The 25,056-nt window shown below is 41.8% G+C and overlaps 1 protein-coding gene and 2 long non-coding RNA genes across 4 annotated transcripts in view; all 3 read right to left on the bottom strand.

The window, feature by feature from the left end:
• Snoo (Sno oncogene) overlaps nt 1–25,056 on the bottom strand; it is a 114,227-nt gene that overhangs the window by 76,067 nt on the left and 13,104 nt on the right. The window lies entirely within an intron of this gene.
• Nucleotides 612–1,108, bottom strand: LOC26532826 (uncharacterized). Its single transcript, XR_004469049.1, has 2 exons — nt 901–1,108; nt 612–845 (listed from the first exon to the last, which is right to left on the bottom strand). It is a non-coding gene; the product is annotated as an uncharacterized lncRNA (long non-coding RNA).
• LOC26532850 (uncharacterized) lies at nt 3,570–4,151 on the bottom strand. Its single transcript, XR_001451171.2, has 2 exons — nt 3,865–4,151; nt 3,570–3,806 (listed from the first exon to the last, which is right to left on the bottom strand). It is a non-coding gene; the product is annotated as an uncharacterized lncRNA (long non-coding RNA).

Genomic DNA, 25,056 nt, shown 5'->3' with positions numbered 1-25,056 from the left:
TGACATGTGGCGGACTCAGCGGATCCGTCAAAGATCGTTGGCTGGAAAGGATGGAAGGAATAGGATGGATAGATGGACGGAAGGTTCGATGGATAGATGAATAGATGGATGGTTCGTTGGTTCGCTCAAGTGGAGAGAACTCTGTCTTGGATTGGCATTTGGTTCGCTTGCTTAATTGCCAGCTCACGTTTCGGCCTGGTCTCTGGTCGCTCGTCTCGTCTGTGCCTTTGGCTCTGGTTCTGTTTCTGTTTCTGGTTTGATTTTCCATTCTGTCGCATGACATTTGCGCCCCTCCCATCCTGTCTCTATCTCTCTTCTGAATGCAAGACAAATCGCTCTGCTATAGCCATAGTTGTGTTTGTTGTCGTTGCAACAATGGGTAATGGCATTGAGACCCGGATAATCAGCGATATTCCAACTGCAGACTACGAAAACGGTGCAACTCCACGCGAGGCAAAGGCAATGCAAATGCCAATGAGGCAGACACACATGGAGGCAGGCATCGAGGCAGACAGATGGATAGAGGAGGCAAGACCCTAGAGATGGTGCATACATGTCATCAGCGTGCCACGGGCTAGGTAGTACTTTCTTAAATCAAATACAAGTAAAACTATTTTCACATTTTCGTCTTTTATTTCATCCAATATAGATTCGCGCAAGCTTTATCAACGCTTTATCCAGCTGCGGCCTAATGATGGATCTCGCTACATGTGATGGACAACCTCACCAAAGACGATGCCAACACTGGCCCTATTTATAACGAGATGATCTTGAGGAGCGAGGGTCTGCTGCACGAGAAAATGGAAGCTCAACATGTTTTGATGCCACACATCACCAGAGTATACCTTATGGATGGGTATTATGTATTTATAGATATATATATTCAATTTCTCGACTTACTCTATATTGTTCTTCTATATATTATTACTATTTGTGTTCCAGTGCCATCCGCATAATTCGATGCCACAAATGATCCGTGCATTCCTTATGGATGCAAGTTCCATCCGACTGTTTTGTTTTACGGAATGTATTTCTTGGGAATAATATTATTTTGTGTGTATTGTGTAGTGTCTACGTTTGAGTACTGAAGTATTCAATTGAAGAGTATTCCATTTGAGTGTATGTCTACATCTGTCGCACTGCCTACTGTTCTAATAAGGTTTTCATAACTGATATTATTTGGGTATGATTTAACTATGAGTCGTATTTTTATGGGATTATGGTTATATTATTAAGAGATCAGGTCTAGTATTATCCTTCTATGTTTCTAGTATTAGCATAGAATGAGTTTTTCCTGGTATTTTTTTGTTTTATTCTGGCATTACCATTATGTTTTAGTATTTTCTGGTATTTTTTGGTACTATAATCGAGGCTAGCCACCTCTCCGTTTTCTCTCTCTCTCTCTCAAACCCCGAAAACACGAGTCCATCACTAACGCTTTTCATTTTCCACCTTCGAGGCAAGCACGTGTTGTTGGCCTTGGCCATTGGCAGTGTCTTCGTCGATGGATTCCAACAGACATAGACACATATACAAGCACTCGTATTGTAGACACACAGATACTCCCATGGATCGACGAAGACGACGACGACGACGACGATTATCAAAACGCCTCGAGGCAACGTGGGTGGGCGGCAGCACCCAAAGACATTTCGATGCCGATGCCAAAACGTGTTTAGTTTTTAATTGCAAATTATCTAATAGAAAAGGGGTGGTGGCATGCGGCAGCAGGCATATGCGGCCGTGCAACATTGAAAAACAAAGTTCAAACAAAACGGCAACAACAATGTGTGCGCCGCTGTTGCTGCCGCTGCTGCTGCAGCTCCTCTTTTTCCCTCCGCTGAATGGCTGACTTTGTGACTGACAGACAGACAGGCAGACAGACGAGTCATGCCACACATCAATTCCACATGAGTTGCAAGCTGAAGTCCCGCCTCTACCCCATCACCCCGCCACTGCACTGCTACACTGCTGCATTCCTCCAACCATCCATCCGTCCAACCATCCATCCATCCATCCCAATCCACAGGCATGGCAACAACCATGTCCAAGTCCACGTTCACGTCCCGTTTTGGCTGCGGTTGCAAGTTGGGCCACAATTTTTATGATCGCAGTTTGCATTTTCACATTGTTGCCACGTTGCAACGTTGCTGTTGTTGCTGTTGCTGTTGCTGCACTTCTGTTGCTGCCTCTGTATGTTGCATTTGCCGCTTGCTGCTTTAAATGTAGCGTGCAAAACTTCAGTTTTAATTTTAAACGCATGCATTGGACCGCCACCTGGATATACCCTCAAATACCCTTTGCAAGGGGTATTCAAATTTTGAGAGAAGAAAGTCTTACGGGATTTATAAGAGCGAGAAGCTCTTCCTGATCATCGATCCATCTGTTGTACCTTCAGGAATGCTCTAAAGAAGGAGATCTCCTGTGTTTTCAGTGCTCGATAGTTCGATTTTATATCGATATTTCAATGCAACATTCCTGCATATTTTATTTATATTTCAAAGAAATATTCCTGGTATATTTTAAGCCTTAAAATCATATTCTGTTGATGACTATCTTTTACAGAAACCTTAGAAGGTATTATGTCTGTTGAGAAAGATGACAACCCTGCGACAGCTGTGGTGTTGTTCCAGTATGTACACACCACACACCTCTGAAATTTGTACTGCTTGACAGTTTAAGTTTATGTCATGTTATGTCAAAGAATTATCAATATTTCGGATTCTTTTTAAAGAAGTCGTACTTTTAGGCACCATCACCATACAGGATGTACACGATTTACAGGGTATCTGCAAATCCGACCACAAATGCCAACATTTGTTCCTGCATTTTTGTTGCTTCTGCTGTTGAAAGTTTGCTCGTTGTGTGCCCCCCTCTCGTTTGCTGTTTGCCCAAGCATTTTGTCAAGCGCACAACAAATTGGGGCAGCAACCAGAGAGGGGCCTGCGGGGGAATCTGTTTGGTGGAATGAAGGTAGAGGCTCTTAGCAAGGTTGTGGGCGTGGTCGTCATGGTTGCAGGCGGCTGCTGCTGCCTGCCTGCTGCTGCAGGTGTTGACGGCGGGGCCTCTGCTGGCAATACAAAAATTTTTCGCCGCACAGGCAAATATTTTTCTGTCTCAATTTTTGTTGCACTGTCTCTATCTATCTTGTTGCATGTCCCAGGGCGCACACAAAAATCGCCCCGATTTTTACATAAAGTTCTTGAAAATGTCATAAATTTTCAGTGACACTCATGGCGTATACGCAATAAAAATTGCAACAAGTCGAGGGGCAACAACAGTACACGAAAAATAAACAAATGTGCACTATTCGAAATATACTACGTATATATTTTGGACGCCCAAAACAAAAATCCCATAAAAACCAAAGAAATAGAAACGATATAAAGCTATAGAGCCACGTGCACCGATGGGGCATCGCGTGTTGTCAGCACAATTACTCAGAGAATGCGAGTCTGAAAGCTTCCTAAATTTTTATCCATTTTCCATTCCTAAATCAACTATGCACTATTTCAATTCCATTCCCCTATCTTTTCGGCTATTGCTTTAACAATTAATACACATTTTCGTCTGGTATTTCTATATATTCGATATAATATTTATTCCTCAATAAAGAAAGAATTTCTCGACGATTTATCCAGCTGCGGCCTGATGATGGATCTCGCTACATGTGATGGACAACCTCACCAAAGACGATGCCAACACTGGCCCTATTTATAACGAGATGATCTTGAGGAGCGAGGGTCTGCTGCACGAGAAAATGGAAGCTCAACATGTTTTGATGCCACACATCACTAGAGTATTCCCTATGGATGGGTATTATGTATTTCTAGATTTATATGTATATTCAATTTCTCGACTTACTCTATATTGTTCTTCTATATATTATTACTATTTGTGTTCCAGTGCCATCCGCATAATTCGATGCCACAAATGATCCGTTTATTCCTTATGGATGCAAGTTCCATCCGACTGTTTTGTTTTAGGGAATGTATTTCTTGGGTATAATATTATTTTGTGTGTATTGTGTAGTGTCTATGTTTGAGAACTGAGTAATTGTAGTACTTTTAATTTTACATTTGTCCCACTGCCTACTGTTCCCAGAAAGTTTTCATAGCTTATATTATTTTGTAGTAGTATTCGTATGAGTAGTATTTTGATGGGATTGTTGTTGTTGTTGTATTATTAAGAGATCAGGTCTAGTATTAGTCTGTCTCATGTTAGCTTTGGATGAATATTTTTCTAAAATTTTCAATGTTACTTTTTGGTAATGTTCTGGTATTTTTGTAATATTTTTGTGATTACACGTCCCCTAACAAAATTACCATAAATACATGCAATAACGTTTAGTACTCGTATTGCATACCAGTATCTGTATATCAATACACGATAGTAAATTTACTCTACATCATTATACATATTTCCCCCCCTTCCGTCCTATATGTAACCATATTTTTCCCACATATCATTCTCACTTTCCCTGCATAAACGTATTAACCATCAAGCACTTATAGCCGTAGCCATCCGAAGCGTACATTCCTGTTCTAATCTACCGCTTAGTCGCTTAGTTTGCATCAAAGAGCGAACACACAGGGAGAGATACCATCTCTCTCTTTCTGTCTCTGCGATTCTCCAAATGAGAATCATTAGGATACCATTTGATGTCTAGTCATGGTGATCAGAGAGCTCTGGTGTCTGTCTATAAGGCTGATTACCCGCCACTAAGCCTAACGACAAAGTTATTAGAGACTCTTTTTTTTATTGAACGTTCTTTATGGGTACGAGAGTATCCGAGGGTATTTTCCACTAGCCATCAACGATCTCTCTTTACCCATAATTATGTCAATAATTATGGAAAGGTGATGCCTCTAATGACTCTCTATGATCTCTCCCTCTCTTCCCCTACTCCACATTCCCCCCTCAAATACTCGGTACTCGCATTTCTCTCCCCTTACCACAGAGTACCTTTGCCGCTTTATCTATTGTGCTGGGAAATGGCTGGGAAATGTTTGTTTGATTTCGTTGTTTGTTTGTCGGTTTGCTGTCGGTTTGTTGCTTTGGCTTTACACATGTTTGCACTGACTTTTGCGTCTTTGAGGGATTTGCGCTTGTGCTCCGCTGACACCTTTGAGCCTTTGGCCAAAGGGAGTTTCAAGCCAGAAGGGAGTTCCGATGCTGCAAAAACGGCACAAAGTAAGTGGTTTTGTTTTTACTCCGCCTTTGGCTTTGCCTTTGGCTGCTACTAATGCCGCTGCTGCTGCTGCTGCTTCTGGTACGAGTACTGCTGCTTTGAGTTTGGTTTTTACTCAATTTGATATTCGAAAAGCTAAAAGACTGTGTTTAAGAGAGCATTGGACCATCTTCCGACCAAAGGTGGTACCCTAAAAATGTCTAAATTACCTTTTGGTATGTTTACCATGGTTCAAAATGGGGAATATCTGCCCTGGGAATGGTTATCCCTTTAACTAGATGTATGTATCTACGATCCAATGATCACACTCTCGGAAAAGGGGAGAAGATTCAGTAATAATCTCTAAGAATAATGTTATTAGAACTCCCTAACTATTGTAATGAGAATGAGAAGAAGCGGATCCTCTTCTGATAAAATATACTACAAATTGTATATGTGTAATCAGTGAAAAAATATACACGATAAACTAGGGTTCTTCGAGTTTTATTTATACCCAAGAACCAAGAGTTTTCACAGATAGAAGGAACGATAAGATACCTCCCCGAAACTAATACATTTTTCAAGTCAAAACCACTTGACATACTACCTAGCATACCCTTCTTTATACAGGGTATAACCAAGCATCAGCAGAGGAGGGGGGGGGAATAGTTCGTTGTCAAACATTTGCATTTCGCTTGAAATTTGTGCAATTGCAGCAAACGATGGGGAGCGATGGGGAGCAGCGATGGAGCAATGCAGGGGCACAGATGGTGGGGAGCTAGGTGAAGGGGAAGGGCCAGTGGTGTGGCCAGTGGCAATTTGCAGACGGCAAATTAATGCAAGCGCATTTATTTTTGTCACAAATGCAAACAACAGCAACAGCAACAACAGCAGCAACAACAGCAGCAACAACGAATGCAACATCGTCTGGCGCTGCCAAAAGCGAAAGCAGCGCCAAGAAATAAATAACGCAAATAAATAAGAAAAGTGCCCCAGGGAATTTTCTTACACGATAGATAGATGGAGAGAGAAAGAGAGCGAGAGAAGAGCCAAAGTAAAGAAGGAAAGACAAAGAAAAAGCTAAAATTAAAGATAGAAAAATAAAAAAAATCAGGAAAGATAGCTATAAAGAAAGCAACGACAGAATCCAAGAGAACGAAATAATGTCCCAGGGAGCCATAGAATAAGTTCGGGGCATGGGAATTCCCCCCTCTTTCTTGCCTCCCAAGGTTTTCCTGCTGCAACATTAAATAATGAAAAATGTTGGAAACAATTCTAGCAACAACTAATGACAGTTGCAGAGACGCCTTTTAACACCCGTAATGACAATGAGATGTTGCACTGTTGCTGCTGCTGCTGCTTCACTGCTGATGTTGCATCTGCAACATTGCCAATTAATTTCCCCCACTGGAGTCTTTTAACTGCTGACTAACTGCAGAGAGAGATGCATGATTCGGATGCAGATGAGGGTTGAAGAAAGAAAAGATTGGTGTCCGAAGGTAGGGGATGCGGCAGCAACACAGCCACGAACCATTACACACTCTTAAAGGTCGATTGTAATTAGAAATATAAGTAGTGTAATCAGAAGAAGAATAGAATAGAATATAAGAATAAGAAGTATAAGAATCAAAGTATATTAAAGGGATATTTCTAACGATTTCTTCGATTATCTTTTAGGCTTAAGAATGCTTTTTCCTATGTAAGAAGTAGGATTAGCTGTCGATTTATGCACTGACTTTCAGCTAAAACAAGCAACCAGTCAAAGTTTTAGTGTTATCTCCAGAATTACAAATAAATATTCCATAAGATCCTAAAATTCATACTCTTCTTTTTCCAAAAATCGAAATGCCCCACTTTCAAGGGTATTTAAGACCGATGCGCAATATTTGACAAGGCAAATGCCATGACAGACCCTCTTTTTTTTATAACCCAAAAGCCAGACCCTGGCAGACATGGTGATTCAGTAAAAACCCCTCCGACAAACGGGGAGCACCATATACTGTCATCCCTTCCCTCTCTCATGTACTTGCTCCCCTTTTTCACTCTCATCCACTCTTTCCTCTTCCCTCTTTCTCTCTCTTCTCCATCTACTTTCTGCTGCGCTTTGCAAATTGCAATGCGTTTCCCTTTAGTTTTTTCTCTGTTTTTATACCCGATACTCAAAATGAGTATTGGGGTATATTAGATTTGTGGTGAAAGTGGATGTGTGTAACGTCCAGAAGGAATCGTTTCCGACCCCATAAAGTATATATATTCTTGATCAGCATCAATAGCCGAGTCGATTGAGCCATGTCTGTCTGTCCGTCTGTCCGTCTGTCCGTCCGTCCGTCCGTCCGTCTGTCCGTCTGTCCGTCTGTCCGTCCCCTTCAGCGCCTAATGCTCAAAGACTATAAGAGCTAGAGCAACGATGTTTTGGATCCAGACTTCTGTGATATGTCACTGCTCCAAAAATATTTCAAAACTTTGCCCCGCCCACTTCCGCCCCCACAAAGGGCGAAAATCTGTGGCATCCACAATTTCGACGATACGAGAAAACTAAAAACGCAGAATCGTAGAAGATGACTATATCTTCTAGAGTGCAAAATCTGAACCAGATCGTATAATTATTACAGCCAGAATCACGAAAACAATTTCACTCTTTCTCGCTCTGTCTCACTCTAACACACAGGTTTCATGGTCGGTTTTGGCAATTGCAAAATATGAGCTCAAGGATCTCAGAACCTATAAAAGCCAGAGCAACCAAATTTGGTATCCACACTCCTGTGATATCGGACCTTGACCGTTTCATGTCCAAATTTCGCCACACCCCCTTCCGCCCCCGCAAAGCACGAAAATCTGAGGCAACCACAAATCTCAGAGACTATTAAGGCTAGAGTAACCAAATTTGGTACACACACTCCTTTAAGATGTCACTATAAAACGTATATCTCAGAATTTCGCGCCACCCCCATCCGCCCCCACAAAGGACGAAAATCTGTTGCATCCACAATATTGCAGATTTGAGAAAACTAAAAACGCAGAATCAGAGATAATGACCATATCTATTAGATTGCTGAATCTGGATCAGATCAGATCATTTTTATAGCCAAAAGGAACAAATCAATTTGCAGTGGCTACGCAGCGCCCGACGTCACGCTCAGACTGATTTTCTGTCTCTCTCGCACGCACTCTTTGTCGTGTCGTTCAATATTAGCGGCGTCTGCCGGAGGAGAGCCATACTGACTTAGTATCGGGTATAACCGTAGAGTTGCGGTGTCCGCAGCAACTCACAACGTTCCACCTCGTTTTTTTTGTGTTTTTTCCATACGTTTCATATTCATGTCGAGGGGCGAGCGACAGCAGCGAAGCGAGTTCGTTGGCACGCCCCCGCGTTGCAACACCCCTCCTGCCAGGCACTGCCCCACTGCCACACCCCACAGTCCCACTATTTGCCACCGCAGCAGACATTGCGACGCGTCTCGTGTTTACAGTTGGGGGCACAAAATTATTGTGCGTCGATCCACAAAAAAAGAGGGGCAAAAACAAACAGTGTTTGCAAATCTGTGAGAGGCAAGCTTTTCTAAAATCGAAGCTTTAGATACCCTGGAAGATGGATCGTTTAAAAAAGAAAGAAATATTAATAGTGTTTTTCCATTAGCGAGCCGCGCGTCATGCTGCAGCACCCCTCGGTCGGATGGTGCAGTCATTGCACGTCCGAACGTTCAAACAAAAAACTTGCGACCAAAGAAAATATGTATATGTATATCAGAAATTGTGTAGCATTGAAATTTATGGGCGACTTGGGGACTGAAAACAGATGAAAGATGAATGGAAAATTCCTATGGGATGATTTCTTCAGCTCCAAATACCAGAAACCCTCTTCAAAACTAGTGGAAAGGGTTTCTGCCTCGATAAGTGCCTCGACATTACGATAGCCAATACGACAAGATCTAATGACTCGGTATTTATGGCTTTTGGCTGTTAACTTTGGCCATTAACTCAACATAAATATACCCCTGTAGCACTCTTTGAGTGCCGGGCTTATAAAAAGAAGAAGAAAGCTGTGCCAGCGCCTGTGTCTGTGTTGGAGGCCAATGCAATTTTCGAATTAGAAAAACCAACGAAAACATCCCAAACAACATCCAACCGCAGAGACAACAACATCCCACAATCACAATGGGGAATTTGCTGCAGAGGGGGGCGATGGGGGGAAAACAAGCTGCTGACATCAATTAGCATACGAGTAGATACACTCGTACACTCGTAGTATCTGTGGGATGGGACACACACTCGTAGTAGCATCTCGTAGTAGTGGCATTAAGTCAAAACAAAGTCTAGACAAACAACAAAACGACAGCCACAGCGCCACGAGCACAAAAGCTGTAGCCAAAGCGCCACCTAGCGGGCTTGACCTGCTGACCGATGTCTATATATCTTTGTTGTTGTGGCTGTCGTTTGCTGCTGCTGATTGATTGTCGCACTTCGTTAAGACCTACCCGAGGCGCCCTCTCGTACAGTGGGTCGCAATGTGGGGAAACCTTTGAAGGAAACTTGAAGAAAATGTTGACAAAAATATCAAAGAAATTTCAAGAAAATATTGAAAACAAACTGGAAAGCAATTGTGGTTGTTGTGGTCAATGAAAGACCTAATTTAAGGGAATTTTCTATGATATTTTAACTAAAGAGTTCTGAAGAAATTCTCGTTAAAGTTACAAATATTTTCCATCAGTGGTGCCACTGTGCTTCAGACTTTCCCACCCTGTGGCCAAAACATTGCGTGCGACAATCTCTCTGCCTTTCTGGCTTTCTGCCCGTATAGTTTCAGGGGTCTAGTTTCCCTGGCTCTTCCATCTACCTGTCCCGGCGTCGATTGGCAGTCGCTGATCAGAGGTAACGAACGGATCTTCTGCCCACGAGCTGATCACGCCGCCTGCTGCATGTCTGGGGCAAGGCTTTGGCGGCTTTTGTTTTTGTCTTTGGCTTCGTAAACGTGGCTTTCATTAGCAGCTTGGTTAGCACCTGGGACACCTCTACTAGTCGTCCGATCGGTGGGTGCTAATGTCGGAAAAGTACCCCCGACAGACGATGGACAGCGATGGCAATGGGAATGGCAATGCGAATGGAAATAACTATGAACTGACCTTGGACGTTGACGCTCGTTCAGTTATCGGTCAATGAGTCGTATGCGCGATATTTATTATATTCCACACTCTTTTCTTTTCGGTGACATCTAATCAGCTCAAGGCGAATGCAAGGAAAGTGCAAAGCAAAAGCAAATAGAAAAGATAACTAACCATACAGTGCGTTATATAGATATAGGGATTTATGGAGAGATTACCGCTGTCGAATCAAATGATATAATGATCCAATTCATTGCGTAATTGATGAACGTTTCGAGGAATCTATGACTTATTCAACATGGATTCTGATCCTATTTTGTAGAGATGCTGGTTATCGATATTTCTTCGAGTTATCGATATATTTTAACTATCAAACCATAAAATCATAATTTTATTGTATCGATCATTTATAGTACATATCGATTCGATTTTACAATTATCGATATATTTATTTTAAAATCGATTTAAATCGAGCGAACTATTTTTCTATCAATTCATAAATTAATCTTCAGTTTATGAATGCTTCTTCTTTTCTTCTCCATATTCCTCTCCGAAATACCCTTAAAATAATGTCCTACACTTGTGAGACGCACTGTCCCTAGTATTTGTATGTGTTCTGGTTAAAGTTCCTCTTTTTCCATTGTTAATCGTGTGTCCGCTCGGTTTCGCCCATCCGCAGACCATTTTCAAAGTCTTTTTTTTCTTTTTTGCTTCTTCGTCGTCGTCGTCGTCGCCGTCTCTTTTCCGCAGTGCTGTTTATTTTAAAAGCTCTACATCATATTCGAAAATAAATTAGCAAAGCAAACAAGCCGAAAGTCAGTGCGCATTTTATTTATTCAACAATTCCCATTCTCGGGGGTTGTATCTTTCGGTCGTCTTCCGTTTTTCGGTCGTGTATCTCTCGGCTCTCGGGTCTCTCCCTCCATCTCTGATAAAAACTAACATCACAGATCTGTTGTTTATTTTTGCACTTTGATTCGAGAATCAGAAATGCCCAAAAGGTAAAGGAAGAAAGAGGAAGGGTGAGGCTGAGGGAACCATCAAAAATTGTGTGATTTCTGATCAGACATTGAGGCAGGCAGACAGATGCTTTGCTACCCCGCCAAAAAAGAAAAATGTTTATCCAAAGTCCCTCCATCTGTCTGCAGATATTCGGTTTTTCGTATCGTTTTGTTGGGTCTGCCCCCATGGGGCGGCGGCGGGCCGAGGGCATTGCGAAAGTTCAGCAAACATTTAAGCATTTTCTCATGTCTGGCACGCGGTGCGCTCTGCTGCTCTGCTGCTCTGCTCTGATGTGCTCTCATCAAAAAACTACAACAATTTATGGCCAATACGTGATTTGTGTTCCATGGCGGTGGAGGCATTTGAAAATTGATTGATAATCTACGGGTAGTGCCCATAAATATGAGAAGTCATGATCAATTGCTTATATTCAGTGAGGGAAATTAGAATAAATACGAGTGTGCAACAGATCGTTGGACCTTGGACTTTTGTTTTGAAAAACTATAGGTATAACTTTTTTGTGGTGCCATATATTGGAAAACTTCTATCTAAATCATTTATGAAAGAGTTTTTGAGTAGTTTTGATAGGTTTTGATGAGGTTTTTCAATATATGTACTTTGAACCTGGGTTATTTACTTCAGGATCTGCAAAGAACTTATCTTTTTAGGGTGAAGTTTGTATTAAATCTCTAAAACTGATCAGCTACTTGAAACTCATTTAAGTAACAATCATATAAGTTTCTGTCAAAGCACATGTTTTGGGTAGTATCAACTAAATCCCATGAGGCTTTCCAATACCAAAACCCCATTGATGGGGGTAATTAAAGCAGAGAAAATCGCGCAAACTAGCGATCACTTTGTATCTCTTTCTGTGCCATTCTCTCAACCATTTGATCATTTGCATAGAATCAATCGAAAATTGATTATAGAGCGTATAGATCCGAGAGAGAGAGAGAGAGAGAACAAAGTGAATTTTCTTGAATCGGAATACTTGGTCGTACAGTTCGTACAGTTGTCAGAACTTGATTGATGAAGAACTGAACTTGAAACTGTTCTTGTTGTTGTTGTTGTTGGTAGTGCAAAAAAATACAACAAATACAAATCAAATAAAGAAAAATCAAAATGAGACAAACAGGCAACGGCGGAGTCAAGTCGAATCGCATTGCGGGTTTCGGAATCGAAAGAGATCGCGAATGGAACTGCAGATTAGATGAATGTAGATTGTGGAGAGACTTGAAGGCCATTCCACAACTGAGCTGATTGAATGACTGCCCGACTGATGGACTGACGTACTGAATGAATGACTGACTGACTCGCGTCGACTTGTTGCGTCTTAATGGCAGCTGGCTGGGCCGTCAGTCTGTCGACTTGAAATTGTAACGCTAATTTCCAACTTCGTATGGTATTTGTATCTCTATCTATCTATCTATCTATTCGATCTGTTAATGTATCTCTATCTTTATAGAGGCATGTGTGCATCGTGTGTCTTTCGTGCCTTTGATTTGTTAATTGCATTTGTTCTTGAAACACCTCCCCCCCTTCTCCACCCCCCATCCCTTGTGATTGACACTTTCAATTGTAATTTGCAATTTGTGCAAATGCAAATGCAAAAAAAAATAATTTTAATTAGCCCGCGAATGCATTTTGTTTCTTTGGCGGAAATTCAAATCAATTGTCAGGCGCAAAAAAAAAACAAAACTTTGCTTTTGCTTCGATTGTTGTTGTGTCGTCCACACCCTTCTCAGTGTGCAACGTGTGGCAGGCATAATAAAATACCTACATTTAAGCAGTAACTAATCAAGCAGGGCTTTGGGCAAATGATATATCGAAAGAAAGGGTAGGGCCTGCCTAACCCCTCTCCACATCGTATTTCGCACACTATTCCCCGTCACCATCTCCTTCGTGCGTGTGTGCAAAAAAAAAAAAATATATGAACTTCAACGTTTCGCCGCGGCCAATGACCAGACAATGACCCACCAGCGAACGCCATTAGCATTATCATCGTTCGCTCTGGGTCTCGAGCTCGAGCTCGGGCTTGGTCTCGGGCTTCAGGCTCGGACCCAAAGCAAAGCCCGAACCGCAGACGAAACGGACAGCCGACGATGGCGACAAACGACGACAGCAGACGATGGCGACAAGCGGCAATAAAAATTATTAACATTTAAGCGCAGCTTTTGGCGAATGAGCCACACACAGAGATAGAGGCAGAGCGACAGCGACAGCGAGGGAGAGGGAGAGGCAGAGAGATAGCAAAAGGAGATTGCAAACGGTGAAGACAGAGACGGAAACAGCTACGGAGACCCAGACCGTCAAACACCCGCTTGACCAAATACCAAATACCGTCAGCACCAACACCGTACCCCACACCACCAGCTCACAGTGGTTCCAGGCACTGGGGAAAAGTGTTAAGTACATACGCACCCAAATGGGTGGAAAATGAAAAGATCTACAGAAGCGGTTTGGTTTATCTCTCCATTTTATGAGTTTGAGGGGAAAGTTTAAGGACTCTAACTATGTGAGTAAACGTGTAAGGTGAGCTTTAACCAACGTTAAAGGTGATGTTAAGCTACGTTTGTACTCTTAAGGTGAGCTTAAACAAAGTTTAAGTTTTAAGTCTGCTTCAACTAGATTTCGGTGTGGAATTGTCTTTAAAATTTTCGAAATCGAGCCATTTTAGCTCCATAATTGTAGATCATACGTTAAAATTTGGTTTCAACAAGGTATATGGGTCGGAAAGAACTTTAAACGAATTTTATATGAAACAGACACCCCCGGACTGCGAATCACCTCTGATTTGAAAAGTATTAATATTATTATTTGTTAAAGAAAATTCAACGAACATTTATCTCTCAATTATACAAAATTAATCACAGAAACAAACCATTACGCCAACAGATTCTTTTCGCGTTTAAGTAAACAATTAACACATATATGATTTTTCTGTTAATTTGCAGATTTTTGAAACCACTGTGACTGGCCACACGATTCATCATTCACACCGTCGTCATCATCAACACTTTATGACCACTTTGAGACACATGTGGCTAGCCGGGGGCCAAATACTACAGATACAAGCATACAAAGATACAAATAGTACGAGTATCTATCGGATACACACACACACAGAGAGGAATAAAGAGACAAACAATTTGGGTTACTAAAACACACAGACAAAAGCGACACGGCCAAAACGAAATGGCCAAAAAGCGGAACTTGTAATTTCAATTCGTGTATTTCACGTTTAGCGAGCGTGGCTTTTTGCGCGCGAGAGGTGTTTGCTTTAGTCGCTGTTACTACTTTAGTCAGTGACCGGCTGTCCGAAAGGAAGATACAGGGGGGAGAGAGAGAGAGAGAGAGAGATACTTAATGAGATATATTTTCCCCATGTGCCCGCTGCTTGTCCCACGGCCCAATTGCAAAAACTAATTGCAAACGCGCTTCAAGCCGACACAGAGCCAGCCCCTGCCGTGACATCTCAGAGAGAGTGGAGAGAGATGCGATGCACTTGACTGCAAATAATGGCACACGACACATGGTCATCCAGTGTTCCAGGGAGGGACGGAGTGACTATCTGTGCAACATGTTGCCAGAATGAATTAAATTATTCAAATCCGCAAGCATCGAGAAGCAACGCAACAATGTTTGGCCTAATCCAAGGCATTTATCTTGTCCCAAAGCAATGTCAACATAACAATTTTTAGTACCTCTTCAAATAGAGGATGGATACGCGTTGGGGTATACTCTGACAGAGGGAGGATTGTGTGTTTAGATCTCTTATATCTTCGGGTATAAAAGAGTTATGAAAGCAACCAAAGTTTGAGTTTTAGGCCTCGACATTAAGATACCCGAGACTATTCTCAGATTTTAAGAAGGCAGTAATATTTCTATAGAGGCACACGTGGCTCGACACCAAGATAACCGGTACTATTACACATCAACTTTCAAGGATATGAGTCTCATTTTTAGTGAGTATTAAAGGGAAGGAATAAAAATAGCTATATTTCCCTTATTATTCCTCTCAATTTCAAAATATTCCTGGAACAAAACCTACTTGAATCATTCTACAATGATATGAAATTCATATAAGTCTCTGTTTTCTCCTCAACAGGTATCCCCATAGTCTCTACACGAATCATAGGCCTGTTCCTTTCTTGTTGCTTATCTAATTGCAACATTTTGCTGCAGCAACATTGCCCCAAGCGAGCAGGTGTTTTGCCAGTTGAAGTCTCCTTTAGCGACGACTTTTATCGTGTCTCTGGCTCTGTCTCTGGCTCTGTCACTGACTCTGGGGCTTTTGCCTTAATTTGACTAGACTTACGCATTTAGAACCGGAAATGTAGCAGCCGAGTGTCATTTTGTGCAAATCACACACACAAAAGTCGACAGGCAAAAGGCCCACAGAGTGGCGGAAGACTGTTCGAGAGAGAAGTACGTTCTGTTCTTCTCCGAGTTGGCTGAATAAATCCACACACGATCTGGCATAGATGAATGACTTGAGAGAAGACCCCTGCCTCTGGCGTGGAGTGTAGTGGAGTGGAGTCCGTTGCATACCATACTTTAGTTTTTCCAGCAATTGTTTATCCATTGTACATACCTGCAATCGAGAGGGGAACGAGAGGAGAAACGAGAATTAGTATACGGGTGATTTAGTATAATGTTCTGCCGCTGCGACCGCTCCGGCCGCTGCTGCTGCGTGTTTTTGTATCGTAACAAGTGAATAACAATTAACATTATAATGTCTGATGTCTCGATGTAGCAGCTCTACAAATTATGGTGTTCAGTGCTGTGTGCACAAGACCTCTGCTTATTACGGAGTGTGTGTGGATTAGCATACAACTTGTGCTAAGAGGAGGGAACCTCCAAGAGATGTCTTAATAGAATGAATCTTCGGCGGAAGGTAACACTCAAAAATATTCAAAAGAACGATCCCAAAAGAGATTGTAGAGACAGAGCGAGTCACTCAAGAATCCTCTAATATCTATTTGATATTCTGTTCTATTGGTATATCCCCCATATATCTGTGGTATACAATCGCATAACTAACCTATCATACACGATGTATTGCCCTTGGGGAGACCTTCAAACTAAATCCCCAATAGTTCTGCCTATCTAACAAACTTATTAGATAATGGAGTGCCATGTTTACATCGATTGATTGATTGTTATTAACCACGTTGTTTTTTAGAATTTACTACGCAACTCTTTTAACGAACTGTTATCCGACTCTTATCGTAATAACGCGTGGAAATAGTAAACTTTGGATGGAGAATTAGAGGGTATGTCATTCATATATGTATCTCCATTTGTTGCACTTAATTTGCTTCATTCCTATAAAACACTTTTTTATATTGCTTGTCCCGCACTTGTCCAAATAATGGACTAATACCAGACTCTCAAACGCTGGTTTTTGGCTTTACTATTCAAGTTTTTCCAACACTAATTCTTTACAGTTAAATCCACTTTTCCAACACTCATTTTTCTTTTGTATTATTTTCGTCACTTCTTCAACTTCTTTTCCTGGAACTCCCCATTTCATGCCATATTGCAACAGTTGATCTTTGGCCTTTTCAGTACACTCCACTAAGCTCATGCCCCACATCCCATCGCCATTCCATGTGCAACCCTTCCCCAGCCCCTCCCCTCCCCCTGCCGTAATACACGCGCCCAAAAGTAGACACGCATAATTAGTTTTTAATGCTTTCGAGCTGCGAGAGTTGTCATCATCGGGGCATGGAGAACGAGAACATGAACGATAGAACGATGCCAGACGACGACACGACCATCGTAATGCGCCTCATTTGAGAGGCGATACTCCCACACCCCCCACTTCGGCGTCTATGAATGGAAGGGAGGGAGGTAGGGAAAGTCTGGCAGCAAGTGCTTTGAAAGCAGAGGAAGGGAAACTCTGACACCCAATGCTGGCTGACATTTGGCGTTGACCTCAACGGCAGTCGGTCGTTTGGGACAGGCGCTCGACATTTGTCAATGAGTGGGGCAATGAAATATGGATTAAAGTCTTTTTCCGAAGACCCTATACCCCATACCCTCTCTAAGAACCCAAATACCCCCTGGAAACACAATTAGCTCTTGAAGAAGCCGACGACGACGACTACGACAACGACGATGATGTCGAGTTCTATGCGGATGTCGTCAGCGCGAAATGTGTGTGCCCCAAAGAGAGAGAGACGGCGAAAAACAAGTGTTATCAGCGGCCCCCAACAAATACAACAACAATAAAGTGAGCGAGAGGGAGCCACACAGTAGATATGGCGCTAATATTCTTATCAGAGAAAAAACAACAACAGCAGCAGCAGAATAAAATTTAGAAAAATTAACAACTGGCGACAGACGTTGCGACGTAGCAGACAAGACACAAAAACTGTTACGATTATTAATAAATATATAAAAAAAAAAACTTTAGTAAAAAGGAATAAACAAAAGCAAAAGAGAAAGGAAAACAAAAGCAAAATAAATACAGAAACAAACACAGAAAACTCAAGCGATAAGCAGCAAAGTCAATGAAACACACAGAAATAAAACAGCACTTAAAACAAAAACAAAAAACCAAAAATAATAACCAAATGAAATAAAAAAAATAATAATACAAAAATTGAGAGAACAGTGAGAGACCAGACCTGGGGCAAATAATTAAGCAGACGATTATTTGTACAGACATACATACATATGTATGTACATATGTACATATGAATACAGTGATGTCTCTCTCATTAAATAATCTGCCAAGCTCAAGGTCTTATAAACAAAATGAAAGTTCAAATGTTCTTTTAAAATTTCAAACTTCATTCAGACTATAGGGTTTAAGGTCGTTGCAGATGTTTCCCTTGGCCCATTCTTCGATTAAATTATTATAAGAAATGTTTTTTCTTAAATACCCATAGATGTTATTGATTTGATTGGTAACAGCGCTTTATTCTAGAGGTAACAAACTAAAGAATTTAGCTTGAGATCATAACTGTTTATATGTATTGGAAACCTTACGTTTTCCAGATGCTTGCGAAACATCTTTCTATCAACTATTTTCACTATAAACCATATACCATATCGGACTTTAGAAATACATAGTCTAAAGGCGTAACTGAAGTATTAGAACGCTCTCAATCTCCGTTTATTCATTTAGAACTGTTTTGAGCTATCATCAAAAAATGTATCGGAGGTATCGATACCCAATTATGTAAGAAAAGATTTCTTTATCTTCGATTTTCGCGATTTTTCATTAAAAGCCTTTAAAGCCACTTTTGTTTCGGAAAAAGTGCTTCAATTCATTTCATACTCCTGAGATTGAGAGATTTCTTAGAGAACATCTTCTAATTTTTAATTTGATGAATTACTCGCTGTGACTGTCCATTCAAGCAGGGTTTCACTGTATCTGAATACACATATGTACATACATATGTACTTATATTAGTTTTCACACATATTTATATATTTACTCCCTATTTATATACATATGTACATATATATATATTTTAATAGAGCTTGCACAAAAAACAACATCCGAACTAAGGAAAATAAAGAGATAGACTCACACAGTGAAGGAGAGATAGGAAGTTAGATAGAGACAGAAATAGGCCGAGACTAAGACAGAAAGAGAGGGGTGGGTCGGAAAGAGACAGAGGACTAAGAAAGAAAGAGAGAGAGAGGGACAGAATCAGAGGTAGCGATACGACTAGCGGACAAGTGCAAATCAAATAAAAGCCAAAGCAATGACAGTATAAAAATGTATAAAAATTATTGGCGCTTCGCCAATTGTTAGCCACAACAACAACAACAGCAAAAAAGCAATAACAATATGCGAGGCGTCAACGAGAAGAAGTCGTCGTGAATTGAACGAACGGTAAACGAGCGAAGTGTAGGAAAATGCCAGAAGAAGGAACAACAACAGCAACAATTTCAATCCAAAGCAAATGAAACGCCAAAGAGAAGACAAATAAAAGAGAAGCGGCAGCAGCAAGAAAAAACTATTACAAGATGATAAAAGATGAATGGCAGAATAGAGAGAGGGAGAGGATGAGACGAGGACCAGGACAAAAGCAGAGATAGGAGCAAGAAAAGAGAGCGAGCTTAAAGCGGAAAATTGTAGAATTATAGCAGAACAGAAGATCAATAGAGTTAAGGAGGAGCTGTGAAAGAAGAGATACGATACAAGAGCAGACACTTCTCAGACTCTTGGTACAGTCACCACTTTACATCGGAGATCAGGCATAGTGTGACCAGAGTTCAAGATACGATAGACGCGTGAAGTATGAAATAGTATAGCTAAAGGTCTTAAACTGTCCCAAGAGAGGTAGGAACATCTCGAAGAAAGGCACAAAAAAGAACCTGGTGTGACTAGAAGAAAATGGTGTGATATTCAGTAAACAACTGGGTGACAGAGTAGTGAGCTGACAGTGGTGGATAATGACAAAAGTGTACCAGAGATTGTACAACTGCAGATTGTGAGTGAGAAAGTGAGTTAGAGAAAAGAGAGTCGACAGTGGAATAACAGATATCGATGCCTATATCGTATCGGAAGCCTGCAGTGCGACCACCTTATGGAAGAGAACCATCCCATAAACAGGGCTAAAAAGATAACAGAAGCAGACACTCAGCAGACAGTAGACAGGGGCAGACAGCACAGCAGAGAGGCCAAGCCTAAGCAGAGAGCAGAGAAAACATTAACGGAACGCCTTTCTCCTCCTCCTCCTCCCTGGTATACATATCAACGCATCTGAGTGAAAAACCCGAGAGTAAAATGCTTTAATTAAAATTGTCTTAAATTATAATTTATGTCGGCGGCATTAATTCGCAGGCGTCGTAGTCGCCGCTGTCTGCGTTGCTGTTCCGACTAATTCACAGCTTTGCCACAGTCAGAGTATCTCACAGATACAATTGTACAGCAGATACATGCATAGATACAGATACATATGTAGCTGCTAGCTACGCAGCAAAATGTCTTCCGATCAAATGTTTTTTAAAATATTTGAAAAATTCTATAAATTGAAATTTATGAGAAGCCAAAAGTCTTTAAGCCAATTAGGAATCAGGGCAACCCTGGTTTCTAGCTGTGAAAAGCAATCCTGATTCTAACCGCCTTCTTATTTCTAGTAAGAATTGCAATATCTTTGACAAAGATATCAAAAATTAAATTGTAATTCTAATCCTGGATCCGTGGTATATTTTAATGACCTGGCAACCATGATTGCTGTAATGTAATGCTTGGCAACCCTGATTGCTGTAATGTAATGCCTGGCAACCCTGATGATAACCTCAAACATATAAAAAAAAGGGATTTTCTCTTAAAGAAGAGGAGAAAAGAAGTAGAGGAGGCCAGGAAGAAGAGGAATGGCCCGCCAGAGTACAACGCACTGATGACGACTCCGAAACGCATTGTCATTGAAAGGAACTTGAGGCAGGGCGCAGCAGCAGCACTACAACAATGGCCCCAGATCCCCGACCGCTGGACTGAAAGGAGGATGGTGGGTCGGTCACACACACAACACGAAGGAGCACAACAAAAGGAAGCAGCAGAAGGCAACAGCAGGACAGGAGCACACCCCGGGGAGGGGGACAGCAGCGGTATATTGAAGGCGGCCAGGGGCAGCGACCGCCGCCTGGCTGTGTGGCAAAACGAGTTCAACGACGACCGAGAAAACAGTAGAAGAGTGAGGCGAGGGAAGGCAAAGGAATGCGAGGAGAGAGGAGCAGGAGAGACCCACAACAATGGTGACGACGACGACGACGATGTCCTGCATTGGTAATGTCTTTAACCTTTCAAGGATATTTCAGGCATTGCCACATGCCCCATGGCCCATGCGCCCCTTCACAGCCACTATCCTCTGGCACCCTCTAATATCGAAGAAGATTGGCTTAAAGGAGCTCCCAAACTATGGGGGAAACCCCTGCCACTGCCCCTGCCCCAAAACGAGGAGCAGGAAGAGCACAACAGTTATTTACAGATCTTATGAGGATAGCCAGAGCCACAGGGAAAATCTAATAAATTACACGAGAGCTGGGAAGATGGTAGATGGGAGAGAAAAGTTGATGAACTCTGAAGGAAAAATGGGGGAAGGGTTGCGCCCCAGATTGGGGTAGGTTTCAGAGGGGTTCAAGCACAGGGGTTACGCACATTTTCCACACATTTTTCCCCCATCAAAGCAGAAGCAACAGAAGCTCTCTGTCTATTAGAAAAATGATATAATGGCAGTGTCTTAAGTACACACTGAAAAACTTTACATAACAAGCAACCCCCTAATCCCCCGTCTGTAGGGGTTCCAAGGTGTTGCTTTGTCTCTGGACCATCCCATGCGCCACACGCACTTTTTCATACGCAATTTACTTTACTTTTGTTCGTCCTTGTGTTCCTTTGGGGTTGGCTTTTGTGGTCAAAGGATAGAAAGACATATCTGTAAGAAGGGTTGTTTGGGGGGCAACATTATGGCTCATTAAAAATTAGCTTTAGATCTTTACAGACGCTATCTTTCGGTCCGCACACAAAAACACTAATCTTCCTATATCTATAAAGATTATTTCCTCTGGCATAAATTTGATTTATCATTTTCTTGTGTATTTTTAAACGTCGAGACTAGACCCGATGACAACGATGTCGGCTAATTGTCGCTGACAGAACGACAGAACAGAACAGAAGAGAACAGAAAAGGCAACTCTGGCGACAGACTGTACTTGTATGAAGTGTATGATATAGAAACTTTTCCTGAATTGATGATGGATTCCAGCCAAGAATCTTCTGTGGAAGTAGAAAATATCTTAAAAGATGAATTTATTGTATAGTTTATGGCTATACAAAAAGCTATATGTGAAAGAAATTGTACTATCTTTTTCATTCTAAATAATTGAATCATCAATGCATTGCGAAATTTCCAAAACAATCCCCACTTTCATTCCACTCTTGTACTGGATTTAGGCCTCTCATTAAGATAAAATTTAGGGGCATTGAGATCTCAACACTAACGACTATTGAATTAGGGAACTGCTTCCATAAGAACCTGTACCAATAATCCTCCTATCCTACCCTCTCCCTGCTACCCTCTTTCTTACAAAAGCATTTCCTCTAGACCTCAAGACCTGCCAAAAAAAAAAATCCCATAAATTACAAAATATCCAACTTGTTTGCACTTTCATTTATTTATTTTTTTCTATATTTTTTTATAAAAGTATTTTTGGAAAAACTACACAAAAAAAAACTGTGTGGCGTGCCCCCGCAGTACGATTTGTTTGTCGCTTGTCGTCGAAAGAAACTGTTTTTTTTTTCGGTTGGAAACAAATTTCAAAAAACAAAAATGAAACAAGAAAAAAAATGAAAGAATTTTTTCTGCCATAAATTTCAAGAGAATTTTGCATGAGTCGTGAAACGGATTTTCAATTGGGTTTTGGCAGGGGGGTAAGGTGATTGTTTTTTCTGTGGCAAGGTGACTGACTCATCTGTCCTCTTCACGCCCCCCTCTAACCCCCCTCTCGGTGTGTGTGTGTGTGTGTCTGTGTGGAAAACTCTTATGAATGACAACAATTTGCGGCGTAATTAACTTGAAAATGCGAAAAACGGAATGGAAAATTGCTTGGCCATGGTTATGGGTCCCTCTCGCACTTTTTGGTTCCCCTTGGCCAACATTTTTCCTCTACTGGCCATTGGCTGTCACCCCCCACCCCCCACCCTGCACCCGTCACCACCGTATCCCCCCGTGCCCTGGTCTGCCACTGCTATTTTGCTGCCTCACACTGATGTTTGTGCCTCTTATTCTTAGTGGGTCAAATGCGTTAAGTTTCGAGAGTCAACCTTAGAGCAAGAATTGGCGGCGCGCATGGCCAGAACCACTTAAAATATTTAACCAAAAATTCATTGGCCTACGCTCTATCTCTCTCTCTCGCTCTCTGAATGTCTTCCTGTCTCACTCTCCCTCTCTCTCTCCCTCTTTTGTTGGCCAAAATGCTTGCATAACTCGCGTTGCAGACACAAATGGCCCGAAACAGACGACAGCGAAAGACATCGGACCAGACAGCGAACGCACATCAAACAGCTGCAACATTCTACGAAAACGGCGGAGAGGAGGGACGACAAGTTGAGGAGGGGCCGCAAGGGGGGGAAGGTGAAAGAGGGGCTTGCACTGCGAAGGCGTTGACTCAAATCCGTGGCAGACAATTTCCATGCCATTCCGCCTTTTTAAGGTCATGGCGCACACACAGAGAGACTCGACGACTCAACTGCCACGCCGCTGCTGTTGCTGTTGCCTCTGCTGCAATTGGCATAATTGAGGCGCACAGTAGGCAGGCGATTGTCTGGGCGTGGCAGCAGCAAAAATGAAAGAAACGTAGCGTTTGTGGCAATGCCAACAAGTTGCAATTGCCGAAGTTTAACAAGAAGTTCGCCTGCCTGCCTGCCTGCCACAACGAAATTGAACTTGTTGCAGTCTATATTTTGTTTGTGGCAGTGGCAGTGTGGCAGCATTAACAACTTTGGCAGAAATTATGAGCACGATAGGGGAATGGAAAGCAGCAGCAAAAGGAGGAGGCATCAGTCATTAATGGTGGCAATATTTTGCACATTTTCTTTAATGGTATCGAAATTTATCGATCAAATTATCGAGCATGTGAAATAAGCTTAAAATTCTCTCACTTTAATACTGAAAATATTTATCAATAAAGGTATAGAAAATCGATAAATGTATTCAAAAAAGTTTAGATAAATGTCTTATTCAATTTTTCGATCAAAGTGTCGTGGGTTATAATGCTATAATCCTAGAGGAATACTGGATTTTTATGTAATAATCTCGCTTCCCTCGCGTTGTAACATTTTATTCCCGTACTTTAGAGTCTCTCCAAATGACGCCTTGTGGAATTATTTTCCATAATTTGTACATCAATTAATTCTCAAGAAAACGATACAGTTCCCCTTTCAGCTTCTACGCTGCCAAAATACAAAATAATATTATCATTTCTAGTGCAATGAATTGCAATGCCCATCATTTAGAGTAGATCTAATCTACATACATTTAAGACACAAATTAGACATCGTTCGCTCTGCAAAATGTTGATACCTGCTCTCAGACGTTTGTGCAATTTTGTGGAACCCAACGATTGAAACTGTCGTTTTTGGTGTCCTCAACTTTGAATCTATTTTGTAATTATTCATTATTCATTTGCTGGCCAAAGGGCCATTCAAATGCCAGACAGTCAGTAGAGGCAGAGGCGACAACAAGCTGAGGCAGAGGCAGACGCAGTGGCAATTAGATGTCCGTTGGCCCCAGACACAAGCCGGTGATAACACCAACAAAAACTACAACAGCAGCTACTGCACATTCAACAACAATACAACAACAGGAACGAACAACAACAACAACCACATACAATGGCAGCTCGTCAATTGCCTGCCTGTCACGTGTAAAAAGTCAATATATTGCACAATGCGGCGTCAAGTGCGGCATAGAAGCAGCGCCATGGGTGGAGTAGCAGAAGGGGGGCTCAAAAAAATAGTCAGAGAAAGAGAGAGGTTCGAAAAAGTGGCAAGAGAAGTGGAATAGTGTGGAAAGAGTAGAAGATGGCAGAAGGGGAAGGGCGGAAATGAAAGGGTTAGACTGAAAAGTGCAGACGAGGAAGTGCATATAAAAAGGGGAGAGGGGAGTGAGTGCTTGCAGTATCAGGGGCCCAATAAAGAGGTCGCCCGACGACGACGGCGCTGGCCTGCCTGCTGTCTCAACATTTCCGTAAACAACAGTAAAACCAAAGACAAGAAATGGAAGAACCAAAGAACCAGAGAAACGAACCATGATACCC

This window comes from Drosophila pseudoobscura, chromosome 4 (assembly GCF_009870125.1).
Source record: "Drosophila pseudoobscura strain MV-25-SWS-2005 chromosome 4, UCI_Dpse_MV25, whole genome shotgun sequence".
Taxonomy (NCBI): Eukaryota; Metazoa; Arthropoda; class Insecta; order Diptera; family Drosophilidae; genus Drosophila; species Drosophila pseudoobscura.
This window is presented reverse-complemented; position numbering and strand designations above follow the sequence as displayed.